The sequence below is a fragment of the Terrapene carolina genome, unplaced genomic scaffold, assembly GCF_002925995.2.
Source record: "Terrapene carolina triunguis isolate 2854851 unplaced genomic scaffold, T_m_triunguis-2.0 Scaffold232, whole genome shotgun sequence".
In the NCBI taxonomy this organism is placed as follows: domain Eukaryota; kingdom Metazoa; phylum Chordata; order Testudines; family Emydidae; genus Terrapene; species Terrapene triunguis.
Window position 1 is genome coordinate 7,885,516 of NW_020664583.1, and position 20,650 is coordinate 7,906,165.

Consider the following 20,650-nt stretch of genomic DNA (forward strand, 5'->3'; position numbering starts at 1 on the left):
ACAAAGCTTTGCACGAGGACTTACTCCATAATCAACTATTTCCCCATGTCCTTTTTTAGAGAGGGGCCAAACCCAGAGTCTCATCTCTGATCTGAACCCCTTTATGTGTCAGGGTGGAGAGATGGGAAGGATACTTGCGATCTGAAGCAATGTAGTCTAGTGAATAGGGCATTGCACTGGGACTCAGGACACCTGGATTATATTCCCAAATCTCCCACTACCTGCTGTGACACCCGGGGCAAATCACTTCACCTCTCTGTCGTCGTCCCCCATTCAGATTGTAAGTGAATTGGGGAAGGGACTGGTTCTCACTAGCTGTTTGTACAGCGCCTAGCACAACAGGCACCTAATCTCACTTAGGGCCTCTAGGTGTACTATAAAACAAACAAACAACAAACCTGGACTGGATCACCAACAGAAGGGTTTCTGATTCTGCCTAGGACACAGCCAACCTTGTAAGATATTCATCCCTGAATAGTGAAAATCTCCAAAGCATATTATTTTGAAGCCAAAATCTTGCAAGAGCAGCTTGTGCTATTTCTGTACCACAGAATCTGATCCCAAACACAAGGACTGACCCTAATTCAGACTCAGACCCAGACCATGAACCCCACCTAAACTAATCCAGATCCACTCCACATTGCACTCTTGGCCTCGTCCAGTTTGATGTACTTCAATCAACAGCAATTTCACATGCATAAAGCTCAGATCCTTCATAACCCTGAGGCTACTCTTCCTGATCAAGCACCTTCCATAGCCTCATGTGCAAGAGGGACTTTCATGGTGGTTAAAGCTAACTGAAATATCAGTGCAGACTTTCAGCAGAACATAAAATATATTTCTGTCTTACATATTCAGTTACAGTCATGTCTGTTTCACTTGTTTCCAAGCACTTCTGTAGCCCATTACTAGCTATTAAGGATGTTTGATTGTTTACACAAGGGCTTTCTCCTCTACTTGCTGCTGCTGTGGATTCATACATCTGACAGTAACATTTGTGACATCACAGTGATATCATAAACACAGAGCTATGCTTTTATGACAGGATCAGGCAGATGATGAAGGCAAGTGGGGAGGGAGAAGGCTGGAATTTAAACTCAGATTTAAAATAAAGGAAAAAAGCATAGAAAATTACTGACAAAGCTGACTGCTACTGGTCTAAGGGGTCTCTTGCTGCCAAACTGACTATTTTTTGACAGTCTCTGGGAAGCCCATAACCTAGTGTTTGGTTCCTAGGACTCCTAAAATAAACGTTAGGGACACACAGCATTTTGGTGCCCTGGATCCAGAGTGCAATCTGCTGCACTGTGCGCTTGAGCCTGCAGTCCTTGCACCTCCACTCACGTCAATGGGAAGATTTCAGAGCATAAGAGGAAGTAGCAGCTTTCCATAGGCACCAACTCCGTAAGTGCTGAAACCATCTCAGTGCTCAGCTGCTCTTAGACCTCAATAAACAAAACAGGCTTCCTTTCTTATTTCATAGCTTCTCTCCATAGGAACAGTTTTGGGACTTCTAGGTGACCAGTAATATGTTGTGATACAGAACAGTCTCATTGCTAGGTGGCTAGGGTTAGAACTCATCTGAAAATGGCTTTATAAATACTCCTAAGCAGCCTCAGATTACCAATGGGAAAATGAAGGCAGAGCATTTAAACGATTTGGCCAAGGCCACAGGAGCAGTCGGTGTCAGTCCTAGGAACTTCCAGCCCTACACTCAAACCCAAAGGCCATGCCACCGTAGGCTGCCCCATCCATTCTACTCATATTGCTTTCCTCTGACCAAGAGGATGGAGTGGAGCATCTGGCCTACGTGCAGGTTGAGAGCTCTTTGGGGCAGGGACCAGCTTTTTGTGGTGTTGGTATAGTGCCTGGCACAATAGGGTGCCAGTCTAGGACTAGAGCTCCCAGGTGCTACTGTGACAGAAATAATACATAATGGTGACCGTAACCAAGCTGTAGCTTGCTATGGACTTGCATTTAGCAGAAGCCTAGTAAGATAGTAAAGCGGGAAAGGACAGCTGTGACATGGATCTGGCCCCCAGATGATTCTGCCTCCAGCTGCCTGGGGTTTGGAAATCAAATGTCTTGCTCATGACAAGGCTCTTTTGGAGGACGCCCAAGCATGTATAGGGAAGAGTCAAAATGGCACGAAGACAATAGTAAACCTGACACTAAGCAGCCGTGAAAGTTCAAGAGTCCCCGTCTCTCTCTGCACAATGAAGCCCTGGATTAAGGTTACATTATTCCACGCTGCATTGTGTCACACAGGGGCTATTTTGGTCAGGGAGTAGCTGCGCCCATATTTGGGAAAGTCTCTCACATTGAAGGGCAGGCTGAAGGGCAGCGATGAGAAATGGCTCCTGACAAAGGCAGTTTTACTGTAGGAGAGAAAGGATCAGAAATTCTCCCCTTAGGCCCTTCTCCCCATTAACACCAGAAGCCCCTGCTCTAAACCTGACCAAGTGCCTCTCCTGTAGCTGCTACGTATTGTGGCTTGTGAGCAAGGTACTCGAGTTGCTGACACTTCTGGGAGAAAATGCTGAGGGGACAAGGAAAAGTGGAACTCGCCATCCAGGAGTAATCACCTCAGAGATTTAAGGCAAAGTTACAGCTGAGATTTTACATACACCAAAATGTACAGCAAAAAATGTACATGGCCCCCACAGCCACTATAACTCTGCCCCCAGCAATCTGTTCTACCTATCAATTGCACAAAGCATTGTAACTGCAACGCCTTACTAGCCAGAATGTCAGATACACGGATGGATCCGCAGCTTTGCCACCTTTGACCCCCTACAGAGACCTAGAAGATGTTCATGAAGAGACCAGCCCTGTTCTTAAAAGTCATCAAGGCCTTGAGCCTCAAAGGTATTTAGATACCTATCTCCCACTGAAATCAATGAGAGCGAGGCACCTAAATATGACTGAAAGTCTTGGCCCAGGGGACTAGATTATCTCCATGGGATTTCTCTAAAAATAGATTCTGCAGGAAGGGTTAAAACTAACAGGGCTCTCTTCCGTCAGCTAAGCCCATACAGGAACCTTGCTTCCCAGGAACACTTACTCCCTGGCTTGTAGAGCACGGACCGGAGTCCCTTGCTTCAGAGTATATTTAACACAGGCCATCTCCATCTCCTGAACAAGCAACTTTGAATCAGGGCTCAGTCTGGCCTATAGGCTCAGAATCTCCTCTCACTCAGTCACTTTCTGGCAGGGGAACTCAATGTTCGAAGTGGGAAAAGCAGGGTGCCTGCTGAGGGGGGGTTGGGGGCAGGCAGAGACAAGCACCCGGCAAGATTATGGCAGCCAAGGGAAGGGGGATAGGGAGGGGCAGGTACTAACTCTTCATCCCCCCCCCCTCGCTTTCAGAATAAAAACCGGGTCATGTTACATTCACCCCACCCACTTCACTATCACTGGCCATTTTCTACCTTGTATCTGCACCTCCAGCTCCCTTTCTCCTAAGTCTCCCCTGTTCTGACTCTTATTTCTTGCTCTTCTCACCTCTGATACTTACTGTGCTTTCCCCTTTTCTCACATTCCCCCCCATACTCCTTCCTTCTCTCTGTGTCCTTCCACCTCTCTCTGCCCTGCCCCCATTCATTCATCTCTCCACCACACCAAGGCTGCAGGGGCTGATTTAGAGGAAATGTTCAAAGAGCTAACTATAGTGAGCTTGTCAACTGCTGGGGGAGGGAGGGAGATAATAAAGCCTATAAATAACTGATGGGTCTAGAGGGAACAGTCCATGCAGCACAGAGAGCTGGGACTGGGATTAAGGGGGCAAAACTAACAGAAGGAAAATTGAGGCTAAACAGGAGAAAAATCTTCCCCACAGGGGGATGTGTTAGACTGTGGAATAGTTTCCCCAGGGAAGGCTCTGTCACCAGCAACGTTGGAAACTAGGCCAGAAAACACACAGCAAGGAACACACTTCCACTGGCAGGGGGGTGGTCTGAGAGGAAGCCTTCACTATCGTTGACCTCTGTGACTTGCACTCCCTCCTAGCTCCCAAAGCAACAATCCAGCCCAGCTCTCTGTTGCAGAGGAGGAAAAAAACACCCACAGCTTCTGTCTCCCTTTCACTCAAGCCTGCTTCTTAACTAGTCACAGCTGGCACTGACTGACAGCTCAGGCAGCTTCTTCCTATAGCAGCTTTTAACTCCTTTGTTGCATGACTGGGTGTGGGGTACATGCCCCTCATTACAGAGCACCCTTCCTTGAGTCCAAGGGAGAGGACACTCGTCCTCTAGGTATCTTAGGGTGACCAGATGTCCCGATTTTTGGGTCTTTTTCTTATATAGGCTCCTATTACCCCCCATTCCGTCCTGATTTTTCACACTTGCTGTCTGGTCACCCTAAGGTATCTAGAAGTTTTTACAGGCAGATCTCCCGGGGACTCTCTAGTTACAAGGGAGAAGCACAAGGAAGAAAGGGAGCAGGTGTAGGCCTTGAATAAAAAAATCAGATCATTTTTCACCTGACAAGCATCCCTTTTGCACCATCTGGGGGTGAAGTGTCATTACAGCAACCCCAACATCAAATTGCTTCATGGTTGAGCATCTGAGTGCTAAAGACAAGCACACTACTGTGAGCTGTTTTCAGGTAAACTTGCAGCTTTGGAACAAGTGATTCAGACCCTGGGTCTGTGTTAGAGCAGACTGGAGTGTCTGGCTCAGCAAGACAGGGTGCTGGAGTCCTGAGCTGGCAGGGAAAACAGGAGCAGAAGTAGTATTGGTACATTGGGTGGCAGCTCCCAAGGGGGTTTCTGTGATCCAACCTGTCACAAGGATGTCCCCTGATAACTACACTACCTTGTCAGTAGTAGAACCCACCACTGCTAGAGCAAGAATTTTGGTGCATCAAAACTATTTTTTAAATTGCAATTTCTGGAAAAGGAAGCTAGTCCTTTAGAGAATGTATTTTGGTTTATACACAGAAAAGACATTTTACTGAACTGTGCTTTCCTCAAAGTAATTTGACAGTACTTTACATTTGAAGAAACTTACACAAGGTGCTCCATTTCCAGCTTTACTTTTAAGAGTTCAAGTAACAAACATTTTGTAACTTGGAAAAATAGGCTAGTGTGAAACATGTGCGTAAAATCCAAAACCAGAATCACATCAATAACGTGTTAGGCTAAAAAAAGCACTGAGGGGGAACAGTCATTTCAGTTTCCTTTGAGGACAACAGACATCAGCTGGCAACTGTGAAAACTCCAGTTACTCTGAACAAAGATGCACACAAGTAACTATAAATAGCCTCTAAGATGCCTCAATTATATTTAATATGGAATTCAAACAATTTTAATATTAAATATGGAATTTTTGAGAACTCAACATTTTGAAGTCTCGCCTTCAAACTCAAAAGGCCAGGATGCTTGTTCTTGAATTCTGTTACTTCTCATTTTATTTGTACAAAAATGCTTTGAGCGTAACAAATGCCAATAGAAAAAACTGCTTTTCAGGTTCAAAACAAGCCAGTCCTTTCATTGCAGAGAGTCAAGCTGGTTACTTGGCATTGTTGGCCCGCATTTTTTTCAGTCCCTTCTTGTTGTGCTTCTTTGCAAATCGCATGTTCCTCAGAAACTTGGGATCAACCTATAAAACAAAGTAAAAATAAACCAAATTGGGGGAGGGAATCGTAGGTCATTTGAAGTGTACATTCAAGCTAGGAAGCACGCCAGTGTTTCCCCATTTGGGACAGATACATTACACATTAAAAAAAAATAATAATCCCCAAATATTGGTGGCATTTAAATCTGAAACTACTTCAGAATTAAGAGTTTTACACAACAGGTGTAGTTCTTAGAACTAAACTAGTGTTTTCCCTCAGTTTTAGAAACAGTAACAAAGAGCACTTTGGAGTAGAAATTAGATAAGGAAAATTTAATTTGCATGCAATGAGATCAAAATTTCATGTAATGATTTATTCTGGATCCAATATCACCGCAAACAAATCCTGTCGATTTTTTTGGGGGTAGTTCTTAGCATTCCCAGGTCAATACTGTTGTATTCACCGCCTTGTCTTCACTAGGTTAAATGGTCTGTTCTTATCATGTGTTAGCTAACATGGGGTAAGAAGATACCTTTTCCCCCTATCCACCCATAAAGTATAAGGGTGCTTCTTGGAGCAATCTATGCGACAGTACCACTGCAGTGTAGTTAGCATGTGTGGACACACACCACTGCAAACTCAAGCTAACACATGATGGCCTAGTTCAAACAGCCAAACACTATTAAATGATCAAGTTGCAGATAAACACAATTTGCTATTTACTGTAGTCGTCCAAACAATGTTTTCACTAATCAAAAGCATTTAATGGCATACAATATAAGGACCTGATCCTTGCAGTCTTATTTGTATAATGCTTATTCAGAGGAGTAGTCCCAAGGAAGTCAATAGGACTAGTCACATGAGTAAGGTTTTGCAGGACTGGGCCCTAACAGTGGTATAAACAAAACAAACAAACAAAAACAAAAAAACATTATGCAAGCTTTGAAGAATGATTGCATATACCAAGGTTTCAAGAGAATATAGATAAACCCATAAACACAGGGAATGTCTTTGGGTTCTTATTCACTTTATTTTCCAAAAAAGGGAGGTGCTGTTATATCAGCTGACTGATTTCACAGTTAGAGGAATTTAAAGCCACTTCTGTCCTATAGAGGGGGAGTTTCTCAACACCAATAAGGACAGAGAAATAATACAAAGGGAACAGTGAAGTTAGAAACCTAGGCAAAAAACAAATATGGAAAATAATTACCCAACCCACATATATTCACTGAATGGGAGAAACATGGGAAATAATAAAGATGACCCTTGTCCAGACTAGGATTTAAAAGATGTCAGCTAACGTATGTTAGCAGCCTAGTATAAGCAAGGCAGCATACTTTTAACACAGAGGTTCTCAAATTTTTGTACTGGTGATCCCTTTCACACAGCAAGCCTGAGTGCGACCCCCCTTACAAATAAAAAAAACCACATTTTTTATATTTAACACTATTATAAATGCAGGAGGTAAAGCAGGGTTTGAGGGTGGAGGCTGACAGCTCACGACCCCCCAAGGGGTCATGACCCCACCCCCCCAGCTTTAACAGGTGTTAAGCTAGTAGAGTTAAAGTGGAGTCTAGACAAGGCCCGTGAGACTAAACACTGTTTGCGGATAGCTATTTAGACAAATCTGCAATACAGTATATGACTGCAGGAAAGGCAAGTGCAAAATAGTGAAAAGAGAAAAATAATGTTTACTGTAGTAAAGTTTAAACCCACGCATATTAGGAAATGAGACAACCATTTTCAAACAGAGGACTGGAAAGTAAGTGTGCAAGTACTGATGCCGGATGTCTACAGCTCATGTGTAAGACTGCAGAACCTGACATCAAAATTATAAAAAGAGAAATATTCACCCCCTTCAGAGATTCGTATCTCTGGGATCTGGGTTTCTTGATACCATTTCTGTGCCATTTGCGAGCTGTTGACAGATAGAAACATTCACAGATTAAAAATAGGACTGCAGATATTATCAAATATTCCTGTTAATATGCTATTTTTGCCCACCACTTATCCTATAAAACCCCCCCACTAAATACAGAATTTAGTACAACACATGCAAACTTTTTAATACAATCAGTAATTTAAAACAAACAAAAAAGTTCCTGCTCTCTATAATACCTTCCCTTTGCATTACATGAAGTTTAATAGTTATTTTTGTAGCTAAGTTTTAATGAGAAAAATGGCATAGAAAATATTTTATTCAACGGCACAACTGATTTTCAAGAAGCCATCGAAACCAGTTTTCCATGCTTTTTGAGGTAAGCATAAATCCTTTCTGTGCTGCTATATATCAACTCTTGACCATTTACATTTTATTTTTGCTTATTTACAGTCACTTCCTTCAACTTGAGGCATGTTAGGCCACAAGAAGGGCAGGAATGCTCTCTCTTGTTGAGTGACATAAAAGTTTAAAATAACTCACCAGAATGGTTGATTTTCTACTGAAGGAAAAATAAAATGAGGACCCTAACCCAATCTTTCTCCAAACTAGCAGTCTAGCAGAATACACCTGGAATTATTCTGACAACCTGAGGATGGCAAAATATTTACCTATCCCAAGTCCATGCTAAGTATTAGTGTTATTGGAAGATGTATCCCCCCCCCCCCCATCTCCACCAACTCTCACCATCAGGGATAGAAAGTACAGATCTCTCTTCCACAAGCACGAAAGAGGCAGTGTTGAAAATTTACCTCTGCTGTATCTAACTGTACTAAACCAAGCAACGTTTTTAAAATCTCAATACTTTTGGGTCAGAACCAGACCCAAACTTACATTGGTTGTGAGTGGTGTGATTCTTGGACTTGGCCATGATTAAACCTGTGAGGGGGAAAGAAACGTTCAGCTCAGGACAGGCAGGAACAGAGGCTCATACCCACATGCTCTGTAACGCTTCCAATAGGGGAATGCAGAAAAGGCAACTCCCGCCTATATAACCAAGCCCCACAGGTTATCCCCAACCTTCCCCCTGCAGCCACACGCGCTACCCACCCAATGGGAAACATCCTGTTCAAATTCCTCCTGCCTCTGGTTCCACAGATATCACATGTCTGCCCTAAGCTCAGTGGGAGCCAGACTCGCCCCAAGCTTCATCCTAATGTTCCCCATCCCAGCAGCCCCAGCCCCGCTCCCAGGGGCTCCCCCCAAAAAACGATCTCCTGCCCCCGGATCCGAGTAGCCCTCAAGGGCCAATGCCAGAGACCCCCCGGTTCCCAGCCAGGGCCCCCCCCGCACAGGAGCGTGAGCCGCGCCCCCAGGCGAAGAGCGGGGCCCACCCCCAGCACAGCTCGCCCCGCACAGGCTCCACCACCGACTCCTGTGGGCACGATGGGGCCGGATTGAGGAGCGATGCTCACCGGCGCTTCACCACCGCGGGGACCGAGCCGGAAGAGAAGGGGCAGCTGCAAAGTCTTCTGGGAAACCAGCCGAGGGAAGGGGGAAGGGGAAAGCGAACGGACCGGAAACCTCACTCCCCTGAGTCCGTCTGGAAACAGGGCCCGCGAGCATGGCGGTTCCGGGCCTGGGAGGTGCAGGCAGTGGACGCTGGACGAGGTGTTGGGGGCGAGGGTGGGGTCGCGTGGCCGGGACACCCCGCGGCCCCCTCGCTGCAGTCTCCGCGCACTTTACCGCTTGCAGCCGCCCAGCGCTTCGGGGGCAGGGCAGAGCCGTGCTAGGCTCCAGGACCGGGAGAGCCGGGCTGAGGCGGCCTTGGGAGCCTAGTAGTCCTGGGTAAACCTGGCCAGGCAACAGCAGCCCTGGCTTAGCCCCCATGTGACCAGGGCCGGATTAACTTTTTGTGGGCCCGGTGCCAAACATATTTGTGCCCCCCCCCCGGGAATAATTGTAAAAGGGGCCGGGGGTAAAAGCACAGTGGGGCAGGAGCTAGGGTTGGTCTCTGGAGCAAGGGAGGGGTCAGGGGTAAACTGCAAGCGCAGCAGGGCTGGGGAAGGGGTAAACAGGATTCCCCCTGCCCACATAGAGAGAGTACCTACCTGGTTCTAGCCCATTCTCTTTGTCTCTCTCTGCACTGAGCTGCCCCTCCTCCCACAGCAGCAGGACAGGTTCTCTTCCAGGTCTCGGGGGTGGGTGTTGGGAGTGGGAGGAGCGGAGGCTAATTTGGTTACTCCTATAACCCGACATTTAGTTTCCAGTCAGCACTGCTAACCGGACACTCAGGTCCCACTTTCTACTCGAGTTTCCAGTCTAAAACTGGATACCTGGCAACAGGGCTGCCAGAAAAGCCTGAGGGGGGGAGGAGGGGTAAGGATCATTTTTAAAAGTAAGAGGGCTAAGCCTTATGGGGGGGGCAAGTGGTGGGGGGGCTAGGGAGTGGAGAGGAGCTAATGGGCAGGGCCATGTCTGCTGTACTGCCCAGGTAGGTTGGAGACTATGGGGATCAGCTGACACAGTATCCAGGGCCCGTGCAAGGATATTTTGCACCCTAGGTGAAACTTCCACCTTGCACACCCCCCACCCCCCCCGGAGCATCGCTTATTATAAATTTTCAAAAATGACTACAGTGGAGTCACATCTTACGCGGGGGTTAGGTTCTAAGGTCAGCGCGTAAGAAGAAAATTGCGTATAGTGAAAATTACCATAAAGTACAGTATACACTAGAACAGGGGTCCTCAACCTATGGCACGCATGCCAAAGGTGGCACGTGAGCTGATTTATTTTTTTTTAATGGCAGCCTGCGGGTCCCGGCCACCGCTGAGCCTGCTGCTGGCCTGGGGTTCTGTTCACTCAGCTGCCAGCCGGGGTCCCATCCGGCAACTCCGCTCAGCCTCCTGCCGTTCACTCAGGCCAGCAGGAAGCTGAGCAGGGCCGGTGGCCGAGACCCTGGCTGGCAAGGGGCCAGCAGCTGGAACCCCAGATCATCAGTGGGCTGAGCAGGGCCGGTGGTCGGGACCCCAGACTGGCAGCGGGCTGAGCTGCTCAACCCGCTGCCAGTCTGGGGTTCCGTCCACTGGCTCCTGCCAGCTAGGGTCCCAGCCACCGGCCCCGCTCAGCCTGCTGCCAGCCGGGCTCCCGGCCGCTGGATCCGTTCAGCCTCCTGGTGGCCGGGACCCCGACTGGCAAGGGGCTGGCAGCTGGAACCCCAGACCGGCAGCGGGCTGAGCGGGGCTGGCCGCTGGGACCCCGGGCCCACTGCTGGCCCTGCTCAGCCCGCTGCCAGCTGAGTGAACAGAATCCCAGGTTGTCAGCAGGCTCAACGGCAGCCGGGACCCGCAGCCTGCCATTAAAAAAAAAAATCAGCTTGTGTACCACCTTTAACATGCGTGCCGTAGGTTGAGGACCCCTGTTCTAGTGTATACTGTACTTTATGGTAATTTTCACTATACGCAATTTTCCTCTTAAACGGTGACTTTAGAACCTAACCCCTGTGTAAGATGGGACTCCACTGTAGTGTAAAAAAAAATTTTGGGGCACCACTTTTTGGTACCCCCAAATCTTGGCGCCCTAAGCGGTCGCCTAGTGGTTACACCGGCCCTGACAGTATCCCCAGCCCAGGTGATGTGACAGCAGAGTTAGTGGGGCCCCCCAGCCCTGTGCTCAGCTTCATTTTTGGGGCTCCTCCTTGGGACCCAGTCAAGAAAAAGAACATTCTCTCTTATCTCCCCCTGCCCCCATTTTTCATTCTTTTTTTCTTCATCCTCCTCCCATAAGTAATAGCAAGTAAATGAAAATAAAGTGAGGTACCTTGATTGTTCTTGTAGTCTAACTTATTTTTCCACAGACCACTTGAAAATCACAGAGGGTCTAGATGGACATCTTAATGATCTTTCCAAATATTGTAAAAGAATGTTCGGGTGCGGGGTCTGGCCAAGAGCTAGGGCGAGGGAGGGGGCTCAGGGTTGGGGTGTGGAGCGCTTACCTGGGGCAGCTCCTGTTTGGTTCTCAGGATGGGGGTGGGGATGTGGAGGGATGCAGGAGTCAGGGCAGGGGCCTGGGTGTGTGTGAGGGGGGTGCAGGTTTCAGGGCAGGGGCTGGGGGGCATGAGGGGGGGATGCAGGGGTCAGGGCTGGGGGCTGGGGAGGTGTAGGGGTGCAGGGGTCAGGGCTGGGGGCTGGGGGTGTGTGAGGGGGTGTGCAGGGGGCTGGGGGTGTGTGAGGGGGATGCAGGAGTCAGGGTGGGGGCTGGGGAGGTGTGGGGGGGTCAGGGGTCAGGAAGGGGGCTGGGGAGGTGTGGGGGGGTGCTGAGGAGGTGTGAGGGGAGTGCAGGGTCAGGTCAGATCAGGGCCAGGGGCTCAGGGGGCTGGGGGGGGGGGTGCAGGGGGCTGAGGGAGTGGGCTGGGGTCGTGGGGGTGCTCACGCAGGGGGCTGGAGGGGGTATGCCCCAATTCCAGCCCCTTCCCCAAGGCCTGGACTCACCTCATCTCATCTCCTCCTCCCCGGAGTGGTGTGCTGCGGCTCGCTCCTCCTTGCCCCCATCCTGCCTGCAAGGCTGATCCAACTGACCAGCGGGGGGGGCTCCCCTGGGTGCTTTGTGAAGCCCTAAGGCCTGGTGGTGCACAGGCCTTGCATTCTTTGCATCCCTTCTCCTGGCGCTCACCCCACAGCGCTATAGCAGCCATGCTGTCTGGGGAAGCCCCAGCCCTCTGGCCATTCCACCAAGGAAGGTAGGAAGGTACTGCCTTCCGCCAGGACCCCTAGACTGTTACCTTTTCTAGGCAAGCTCCATGGGGCAATAAGGGGGACAGTGCATGTCCACCCCACCTTCAGCCCATGGGGGACTGTCCACTTGTGTGTCTCACTCACACTCCCCGCCTCCTTGAAATGGGGATGAATCCACAAAGCAACACTCACACACCTTCCTTCCTAAAGGGAGGATGAGAGCTGGCCCTAATCATCATCATTATTATTATTATGCACAGACAGTCATGTCCCTTAGGCACATTATAAAGGATTGGATTCTCCTCTGTTTTACACTAGTGTATTTTAAGAGTAAATCCATTGAAATCACTGGTATAAGTGAGAAGAGAATCAACTCATAAAATATGTCAGCCAGTGCTGCTTACACTGAATAGCAGTAATAGCCAGTCCGTCATCAACCACCCCTTCATGTTAACCGTGAGAAAACCTCCATAACCTCGTCCCAACGAGAAATAAACACTTGGCCAAAAAGAGGAGCCTCCCACTGCGCCCTGAAGAACAGCGAACTTGCTCTGACAGCTGATCTGTGGAGCAAATTACCTAACCAGGGTGATGTTCAGAGAGAAAACTCTGTTTCTGATTTTTAGGGATTCAAAACTAGGGCTACGGTATTCTGCTGTTAGGATGAGGTTAGGTTGCCGAGCCAATTGAGAATGCAACAGGTCTAGACTCTGCCTTCAGTTCTGCTTCCCCAGAAAAGCTTCAAGTAAGAAAACACACACCTGCTTCAACACTGCCCAAGAGCGCCTTCCCTTTAAAAAATGCAACTACTACTTACCGTTTTATATTTCCCAAACAACCCTTTTTTCCCAGTCCTCCTCCACACGATACGTCTTAATTTGGTAATTTGGAACGTATGAACAATGAGATGCAAACTTCTCCAAGATTGCTCAGAGTTAAAGAGTGTGCCATACCTTCACTTAAGAAAGGAACAAGGGATTAGATTTGATGTGAGAGCTTCATGTGATAATTTAGGCAATCTCCTTTTCATTGATAATTCAAAGCATAAGACCACGTGAAGTGGATTCAGTATGTAAAGTTGAGATGTGTTTCTCTCACTTGGTGGCACTGTTTGATCACAGAATCAGAAACAGAACATCTAAAATAAAATGTTGATAAATTTTGGACTGAAATACTTAGCAGCAGTTGTACATGTTACATAATTTTAGCAGCAATTTTGTTCGCAATTTGTTAATTAAAATGTTACCCATTTAGCAACTCTTTGTTAAGAGTGGCTTTATTTTCATAGGCCTTTTTCAAATGAGAGTCAAATGGCTGTTTTGATTCTTGGAGACACTGCTCATAACTCCCTTTGGAATATCACATCAGTGTCTAGCTAAAATGATAATTAAAGGCCTCAATCCTGCAAGCACTTATGCACATGCTTATCTTTAAGAACATGAGTAGTCCCATTGAAGCCCAGCAATCTATACAGGGGAAACAGTGAATGTGACTATCCACCTAGTATTGTCAAATGTTCCAGATAAAGACACTGACAAATGGAGAAACTTTCCCCCCTTTCATCTCTTTCTGGCTGTACAGGATAGAAAATCAAGTCAAGTTTCCAGAGTAAAGCTGTGTAAACACACTTGCTTAGGATTACTCAGACAAGTAGCTTTACATTTCGTGCAGGTTCAGATCCTGAACTAGTGTACATTAGCATAATTCTGTTGAAGTCCATTGAGCTATGCCAGTTTACAGCAGTTGAAGATTAGGGCCTGAGTTTTTATCCTGAGCCTTAATGAGCCAGGTGATGTCTTCAGTTATTGTGTTATCATGAATAGCTGGTCATCTTGACTATAATAGTTTTAATGATTACAGACTTCATTACTCAGTGTTATCCTCAGTGTCATCTATTAAAGAATGGTGTTTGTAACTGGGATTTTAAAAATGCATTGGTTAAAATGAAAATCACAAAATGCCTTTGAAATGACAGGAACAGACAGAGTTGTATCAGCCAATGGAATTACATAATGGAAGACAATCTCTATATACCTCTCATAGCCTTATTATTTCTTTTTACTTTGTTGTTCCCACATCTCAGAAGCAATTTCTAATTCCATTGCTGAAACCACCCCCCTTAGCCTATATTTATACTTGGGGCAATGAATTAACACAAGTAGTCCCTCATTCGTTCATTTCACTGATTGTCAAGGAAGTATAGTTGCTGGGCCAATTCTCAGCGATGCTGATTCGGAAAGCCCTTGGCCTACTTCCGAGTGGTCTCCAACATTGCATAAGGGAGCAAGCACAGTTTGAAGGGAGTGCTATGGGTTTAAAATCCAAATGACACACTATTTCTTTAGATGTCCACTTTCAGCGGGAACATCCCACCCAATATGTTCCTGTCCACATGTGCATTTCAGCTATCTGAGGCCAGCCACAGCACAGCTGCGCCAATGCAACCCCCTTACTGCAGACAAAGCTTTATTAATTTAAAATAGTAACAAAGGAAATAAAGGATATCAAAGGGTTAACTAGGTCCAGCTGGGCCTTGGAGAGTTGAGGTCTTCTCAGCAGCATTAGGCCAAGTGGGAAGGTTGTGAATCAAGCAAACACCTTCAAAAAGCATTAGTTAGTGAATGTCTGTAAAGATAATATCTGGGTGCTAAGCATTACTGTCATATTCACTACAGGAGCAGAGCTGCCAGGGTCCAGCCAGAGGCTTGAGGGAAATTGGCACCATGTAGAGGGCAGGATGGAGATTTGGATCCCTTTGGCCTGCTTTGCATCTTGTTCTTTAGCCCTCTAAAGCTGTGTTTTTATCTACCCACCTAAGCATTTGTATGTGTCCCTATCCCTTTCTCTCCATTCTGCCTGACATGCATGGCCAGAGCAGGGAGCCAGGTACCAATCAGGGGAGCACTCACAGGTTACACAGCTCTGGGCGCCAAGTGTTTCAGAACTGAGTGTGACCCGCAGGGTGGAGTAGTTCACAATGGGTGGGATGGGCCAGGGAGCCAGGGGAGATGAGAGGAAGCTAGTTGGGGAGCAAAAACAAGATATTATATATGTCACACACACAAGATACCACCCACTGCTGGCATGAGACGTGACAGGTCTGAGTGGCAACATTTCCTGTTGGCTGTGCACTTTTAACAGCACTACATCCTTCTTATCATTTGTATTACGGTAGCACACAGGGGCTCTGGTTGAGATCAGGGCCCACATTATCTAAGCCACTGCACAGGCATGTAGTGACAGACAGTCCCTGCCCTAAGGAGCTGAAACAGCTAGACAGACAAAAGGTGGGAAGGGAAACGGAAGCCCAGAGAAGTGGAATGATTTGCACAAGCTTGCACAGCAGAGCTTAGGTGAGCATGCAGGTCTCCTGAGCCTCAGTCCAGTGTCCTCTCCACTCACACCACCCTCCTGCTGTGCTAAGGCTACCTTTCAAATGAGGTGCCTATGCTGGAGACTCAGGGCCTGGCCTTGTGCAACCATTCATCCCTGTGCAAAGTGCATGTAAAATGCTGACACCTCCGAATGGGAGTGTTTTACCCCCATGTTGCACAGGGCTAAATGACAACCCAAAGGGCAGGAAAGGGGAAATCTAGGCCCTCGGATTGTTAAAGCCCAGCCAAAAAGAAAGCAAAGAGTTAAACTAGATGCTCAGTTGCATAACTGCATTCTGCTGCAGCTGAAATCTTCCCACAAACAAGGCCTTGCATTTCTAAATACATGGAATTGATAAGCACAAAATATTACAGTAATGGAGAGGCTTTATGGTACATAAGTGGCGTAGAAGGACTAACGCGTAAGAAATGGGTGGCCCTTTGTTGCATGTCCAAGAAATCATTTAAAAAGAAGCCTGACGAATGTTCTGCTGTGCAAACTTTCACCCTTTTGTTCTAGGCTTATTCCCGTGACCCTGCGAATATGTCTTTCTGCAAGACTTCAAATAGAAGTGGTGGAAGCATCAGTCTTTGTAAGATTCCTTGTGGTGTTGCTCAGTGAGAGGAAGGCTAGCCTGGGAATTAAGAGATCAGGGTTCAGTTCCTAGGTCTGCCACTGACTTCCTGTGTGACTTAAGATGGGATTTCAAAAAGGTGTATAAGGGAATAAGGTGCTACTCACTTTCCATGAGAAAATTCAGCTGCACTCTCTGTGCCTCACTTCTCCCTCTACAAAATGGGAACAATAATCCCCCATCTGTCTGTCTTGTCTAATTACATTGTAAGGTTTTCAGAACAGGGACTCTTACTATGTGTATGTATAGTGCCTAGCACCATGGACATATAAGCGCTATCATAACATAAATAATAAGACAAGGCAGCTGGAGATTAAACTGGCAGATTTTCCTGTCCATATGCAGGGAATCACATTGCCTACAGGTTGTGCTATGATTGGATTAATTGAATTCTTCCTTTTTAATACATTTGTTTATATGATGATGTGCCAGACTTTCCTTAAGCATTTCCTTAGCACTTTATAATGTACGACATGTTATACTTTAATTATGGCAGTTTACAGCATTCATGATTAAGCCAAAATGCATCCCATCATTAAAAGAGAAAACAAATCTGCCCTTTCATCTGCCTTTCCCGGGTACAGTCCATTTTGAAACAACAGGCTTGAGGCATTTACAAACATTGTCAATTACACAAGACCAGCCTGTGATTAGAATTGTGTTACACTGCATTTTACAAGGCAGACCTACATTGGCCCTAACGCTAACCATTTCCAAAGTTTGCCCCTTGGGAGCGAGAGAGAGAGGGGACAGGGGATTCTTTATTTAAGATGCTGGACACACAGAGACGGTGTAGCTCCCCAACTCTCTCATGTGCAGACAGCCTCTGCTGCAGTGTCACCACACCAGGGCCCTCATAATCTGCACTCTTCACAGCTCGGGGATGGGGGATGCAAAGATGGCTTTAATACACCTTTACTCTCTCCCAGTCCTGGTGCTATTACAGTCCGTGAGCAGAGCAATCCAAAGGCTGCTATAATCTGTAACACCTGCAGACTGCATCAGGGAGACCATTCTGACCAATGGGGATTACCTGGGTGTAGGAACACCTTGGCCTCACAATCCTTCCCCTTCCCCGCCCCCCCCAGACACACTCTCACTGCTCCACGGGCTGAGGGGTGGGTTGTAGGTGCTATAATACCAGCCATTCCCTTAGTCCGAGAGAGCACCACTGGCTGGTTATGCTGGTAGGGGACAATTTTGTAGCTCCACAGAACTGCTCCATCGCAAAGGACAATTGGGCCCAGAGTCCACCTAAATCCTAACCCAGATTTAGCAAATCCCAGAGTGGATGGGTGACTCCACCACTAAAGTGAGAAAAGAAAAGCTCAGCAATTCTAACCTAGAAGGCAAGAATAGCAGCTAAAACAAGCAAGTATGTGAGGTAGTACAACCACTAGACGGAGCCCGAGTGTAACACATCAGGAAACAAACAGTGGGTTTGGACATTGTAAAGTAGAATCATTAGTCACAATCAGGGAGAACAGAAATCTCTGGGGAATACTGGCAAAATATGCAGGAATTTCCCATTTTATTTGCTATTCTATTTGGCTGCAGCTCTTCTGTTTTGATATCTGTTAGTTTTTTTTAAGACTGAGGAAGGTCATTAAAAATATTTCTTAGCTGATTGAAAGTGACTAACTGCCTTAGGGGAACTGGTTGGTTTGGGGGATTGGTAAAGCGGTCAGGAGTCATCTGAAACCAGATCTAATCTGGTCCACATCAGCAGGGCCTGAATGCCAGACCATCTGATACTCTTTTTTGGTGGCTGATATTTAAAGGAGTTCCTTGTCTCAGTGCAGTTCCTAGTGGACGGACACCCGTGTCACAACAATCACAATTGGTACCTACCAACTAGCAGGAGTGAGTGTAATAGACAAGCTATATAGTTTAAAAGAATAAGATTTCTTGATGGCAAAGATTGTTAAGAGGAACAATGGAAATGCAAAATGAACAGAAGTATTCATTCAGACAGCACAGGGGGAGCGTTAAAGAAGTCCTGCTGCATTCTTCATGAAACCACTCCTGCAGAGATGGAGAAGACAGGAAATAGGATGTGTTGGGCCCAGACCACAGCTGGTGTAAACTGGCTGAGGTCTCAGACTCATGGACTTTAAGGCCAGAAGGGACCATCATTATCTAGTCCAGGGGTGGCCAACCTGTGGCTCCGGGGCCACATGCGGCTCTTCAGAAGTTAAGGTGTCAACTTTCCAATGTGCAGGGGGGTGCTCACTGCTCAACCCCTGGCTCTGCCACAGGCCCTGCCCCCACTCCACCCCTTCCAGCCCCCTCCCCTCAGCCTGCCATGCCCTTGCTCCTCCCCCCACCCTCCCAGAGCCTCCTGCATACCACAAAACAGCTGATCGTGAGGTGCGGGGAGGGAGGGCGAAGTGCTGATTGGCGGGGCTGCCAGTAGGCAGGAGGCGCTGGGGGCGGGGAGCTGATGGGGGGCTGCTGATGTATTACTGTGGCTCTTTGGCAATGTACATTGGTAAGTCTGGCTCCTTCTCAGGCTCAGGTTGGCCACCCCTGATCTAGTCTGACCCTTCTGCACACTGAAGGCCACAGAACCTCACCCATCCACTCCTGTAATAGATCCTAACCTCTGGCTGAGTTACTGAAGTCCTCAAATCATGGTTTAAAGACTTCAAGTTACTGACAATCCACTATTTACACTAATTTAAACCTGCAAGTGACCCATGTCCCATTCTGCAGAGGAAAGTGAAACCTCCCCCCCCCTCCCCAGGATCTCTGCCAATCTGACTGGGGGGGGAAATTCCTTCCTGTCCCCAAATATAGTGATCAGTTGGACCCTGAGGTCAATGGAGCTATGTTGAGTTACACCAGCAGAGCATGTGTCCTGGTGTTAGCACTAGGTGGAAGTTGAGGGGGGAGCAGGAAGAAACCTCTTTTCTCACTGAGACATCCTGTCCCTTGTTATTTTTTAATATGAAGATTTGCGGGCCCTGCCTCTGCAATGGGGACTCAGCATTGCCATGTTTTCTCCATTGGTATTTTCTTAAGTTTTTCACTGCATTTACCTTGGCCATGGAATCCTGCTGTCTACTGAGAGCAGTCCCTGTGAATGACTCTGAATCTAGTACAGGCGTGGCCAAACTGTGGCTTGGGAGCTGCATGTGGCTCTTTCACAGTTAAAGTGTGGCACGCAGAGCCTCCCATGCACCCCTCACCCCCATTTTCCTGCTACCAGACAGGACCAGGGGTGGAGGCCTCAGGGTGGTCCTAGGGGCTTCTGCCCTGCGGGGGGAGTGGGGGAGAGGTGTCCTAAGGGCTTTAGTCCCTCACCCCGGCAGGCGCCGCCCCATGGGGCTGGTTGTGCCTGTCTTGCAGCTCTTGCACTTCGTAAGAAGATTGTATGTGGCTCGGAGGGTCAGGAAGTTTGGCCACTCCTGGTCTAGTAGATCTAAAATCTGCCTTCAAAAACGTTCCTAAGCTGAAGATTAACACAAGGAAGAATAACGTCAGGATCTATGGGCTAAGTTCAGAGGCATCGGCGTAAGGTGCTCAGATACGATGGGGACGGGCTCCAGCCCAAGACACTAGGATAGATAGTTTTGAATTGGTAAGTGGCTATAAAGCAGCGTAAATCAGTGTTCGCGCTGAGGTCCCGATTGTGCTGTCAGTTATGCTAGTGCAAAGCCAGAGAAACTCTTGCCATGTCTACACTGGGAAAGTGAGGTGGGTTTAGAACACTTTTGCTCAACACTCCTTGTTTTCCCAGTGTAAACAAGACCTACTTTGGTTTTGGCAGCACTATGCGAGCTCAGACCAATGTGAGAGCAGAAAGCAGCCCTGAATGGACAGGAGAGAGAAGTGCAGCAGGAAAAGCAATTTCTATGAGAAGGGGAGAGAGTAGCCCCTACACAGCTCTAGCTCACCCCTTCTTCTATCCCCTCTAACAACACCACAGTGCCCTGGATACCACCATCTGGGTCAGCACTGAACTGGACCCTCTGAGTGTTACAGGGCAGCCCCGGGGGGGAGGGGGTGGAGGGAGGGGGCGCAATTGGGGCAATTTGCCCCAGGCCCCGCAGGGGCCCCCATGAGTATGTCGGAGGCTTCCCCCGTCTCCGTCTTCCCCCATCCCCCGGTGTCTCAGCTGGTAAGGGGGCAGGGCTGCGAGCTGCGGCCGAGCGGCGGGAACTCAGGCCCCGCTGGAGACACCACGCCGCTGCAGCGCTGTCCGGGGCCGCTCCTGGACGCGGCGCGCTGAGGCTCCGGGAGAGAGGGTAAGCGGCATGGTAAGGGGCCGGGGCCGGACACCCCCCGACCACATCCCCCCCACAGCACTGACCCCCAGCTCTGAGCCCAGCCCCTCTGAGCCGGGCACTCCCCCTGACCACATCCCCCCCACAGCCCTGACCCCCAGCTCCTAGCCCAGCCCCTCGGAGCCGAGTACTCCCCCAACCCCATTACCCTCCCAGCCCTGACCCCCAGCTCCGAGCCCAGCCC